Source organism: Mustela nigripes, chromosome 9 (genome assembly GCF_022355385.1).
Source record: "Mustela nigripes isolate SB6536 chromosome 9, MUSNIG.SB6536, whole genome shotgun sequence".
Classification (NCBI taxonomy): domain Eukaryota; kingdom Metazoa; phylum Chordata; class Mammalia; order Carnivora; family Mustelidae; genus Mustela; species Mustela nigripes.
The window spans coordinates 24,832,875-24,835,580 of record NC_081565.1 but is presented as its reverse complement, the minus strand read 5'-3'; the positions used below and the strand labels follow the sequence as shown (position 1 = coordinate 24,835,580).

Sequence of the window (2,706 nt, the reverse complement as noted above, 5' to 3'; positions counted from 1 at the left end):
CCAGTATGTGGTCTATTCTGGAGAAGGTTCCATGTGCACTTGAGAAGAATGAGTATTCTGTTGTTTTAGGATGGAATGTTCTGTATATATCTATGAGGTCCATCTGGTCCAATATGTCATTCAATGCTCTTGTTTCTTTATTGATTTTCTGTTTGGATGATCTATTACTGAAAGAGGCATGTTACGATCTCCTACTATTAATGTATTCATATCAATATGACTCTTTATCTTGATTAATAGTTTTCTTATGTAATTAGCTGCTCCCATATTGGGGGCATAGATATTTACAATTGTTAGATCATCTTGGTGGATAGTCCCTTTAAGAATTATGTAGTGTCCTTCTGTATCTCTGACTACAGTCTTTAGTTTAAAATCTAATTTATCTGATATGAGAATCACTACCTCAGCTTTCTTTTGAGGCCCATCGGCATGAAAGATGCTTCTTCATCCCTTCACTTTCAGTCTGGGTGTATCCTCAGGTTTGAAATGGGTCTCTTGTAGACAACATATGGATGGGTCCTGTCTTCTTATCCAATCTGCAACCCTATGTCATTTTATGGGCACATTTAGGCCATTCACATTGAGAGTGATTATTGATAGATACATTTTTATTGACATCGTGTTACCTTTGAAGTCTTTCTTTCTGTAGATTGTCTCCATATTTCTGTTCAATGATATTCGTAGGATTTTTCCTCCTTTATAGGACCCCCCTTAATATTTCCTGCAGTATTGGCTTGGTGGTTGCATAGTCTTTTAAGCCTTGCCGATCTTGGAAACTCTTTATCTCTCCATCCATTTTGAATGTCAGTCTTGCTGGATGAGGTATTCTTGGCTGCATGTTTGCTCATTCAGTGCCCTGAATATATCTTGCCAGCCATTTCTGGCTTGCCAGGTTTCTGTGGACAGGTCTGCCATTATTCTGATGGGCTAAAAATATGGAACGCTTGGGACGCCTGGGTGGCTCAGTTGGTTGGACGACTGCCTTCGGCTCAGGTCATGATCCCGGAGTCCTAGGATCGAGTCCCGCTTCGGGCTCCCAGCTCCATGGGGAGTCTGCTTCTCCCTCTGACCTTCTCCTCGCTCATGCTCTCTCTCACTGTCTCTCTCTCAAATAAATAAATAAAATCTTTAAAAAAATATATATATATGGAACGCTTCATGAATTTGCATGTCATCCTTGTGCAGGGGCCATGCTAATCTTCTCTGTATCGTTCCAGTTTTTTTAGTATATGCGCTGCCGAAGTGAGCACCCATTTCTATTTTTTAAAACAGTTTCAGGAGAAGAGGTATTAATTCTTCTTTAAATGTTTGGCAGAATTCACCTGAGAAGCCCTCTGGCCCTGGACTCTTGTTTGTTGGGAGATCTTTTTTTTTCTTTGATGATTTTATTTATTTATTTGACAGAGAGACACAGTAAGAGGGGAAACACAGCAGAGGGAATGGGAAAGGGAGAAGCAGGCTCCCCGCTACAGGGCTCAATCCCAGGACCCTGGGATCATGAGCTGAGCTGAAGGCAGACGCTTAATGACTAAACCACCCAGTCACACCTGTTGGGAGATTTTTGATGACTGCCTCAATCTCCTTACTGGTTATGGGTCTGTTTATGTTTTTTATATCTTCCTGGTTCAGTTTTGGTAGTTTATATATCTCTAAGAGTGCATCCATTTCTTCAAATTGTCAAATTTGCTTGTGTATTGTTACTCATAATATATTCTTACAACTGTTTGTATTTCTTTGGTATTGGTTGTGATCTCTCCTCTTTCATTCATGATTTTATTAATTTGTGTTCTTTCTCTTTTCTTTTTGGTAAGTCTCGCCAGGGGTTTATCAATCTTATTAATTCTTTCAAAGAACCAGCTCCTAGTTTCATTGATTTATTCCACTGTTCTTTTGGTTTCCATTTAGTTGATTTCTGCTCTGATCTTTATTATTTTTCTTGTCCTGCTGATTTAGGCTTTCTTTGCTGTTCTTTCTCCAACTCCTTTAGGTATAGGTTAGATTATGTATTTGAGACCTTTCTTGTTTCTTGAGAAAGGCTTGTATTGCTATATACTTTCCTCTCAGGACTGCCTTTGCTGTGTCCCAAAGATTTTGGACATTTGTGTTTTCATTTTCATTTGTTTCCATGAATGTTTAAAATTCTTCTTTAACTTTCTGGTTGACCCATTCATTCTTTAGTAGGATGCACTTTAGCCTTCATGGATGTGAGTTCTTTCCAACTTTCCTCTTGTGACTGAGTTCTAATTTCAGGGCACTGTGGTCTGAAAATATGCAGGGTATGATTCCAGTCATTTGTTACTGGTTGAGACCTGATTTGTGACCCAGGATGCGATCTATTCTGGAGAAGGTTCCATGCGCACTAGAGAAGAATGTGTACTCCATTGCTTTGGGATGGAATTTTCTGAATATATCTGTGATGTCCAGTGTGTCATTTAAAGCCTTTGTTTCCTTATTGATCATTTGCTTAGATGATCTGTCCATTTCAGTGGGGGGGGGGGGGGTAAAGTTCCCTATGATTATTGTATTATTTTTTATGTATTTCTTTTTTTGTTATTAATTGGTTTATATAATTGGTTTCTCCCATGTTATGGGCATAGATATTTAAAATTGTTAGATCTTCTTGTTGGTCAGCACCTTTGAGTATGATACAGTGTCCTTCCTCATCTCTTATTATAGTCTTTAGTTAAAATCTGATTTATCTGACAT

At 38.5% G+C, this 2,706-nt stretch overlaps 1 non-coding gene across 1 annotated transcript; it reads right to left on the bottom strand.

The window, feature by feature from the left end:
- Positions 1-1,140: 1,140 nt before the first annotated feature.
- LOC132025214 (U6 spliceosomal RNA) lies at positions 1,141-1,250 on the bottom strand. The gene has a single exon (XR_009406479.1). It is a non-coding gene; the product is annotated as a U6 spliceosomal RNA (small nuclear RNA).
- Positions 1,251-2,706: the final 1,456 nt, after the last annotated feature.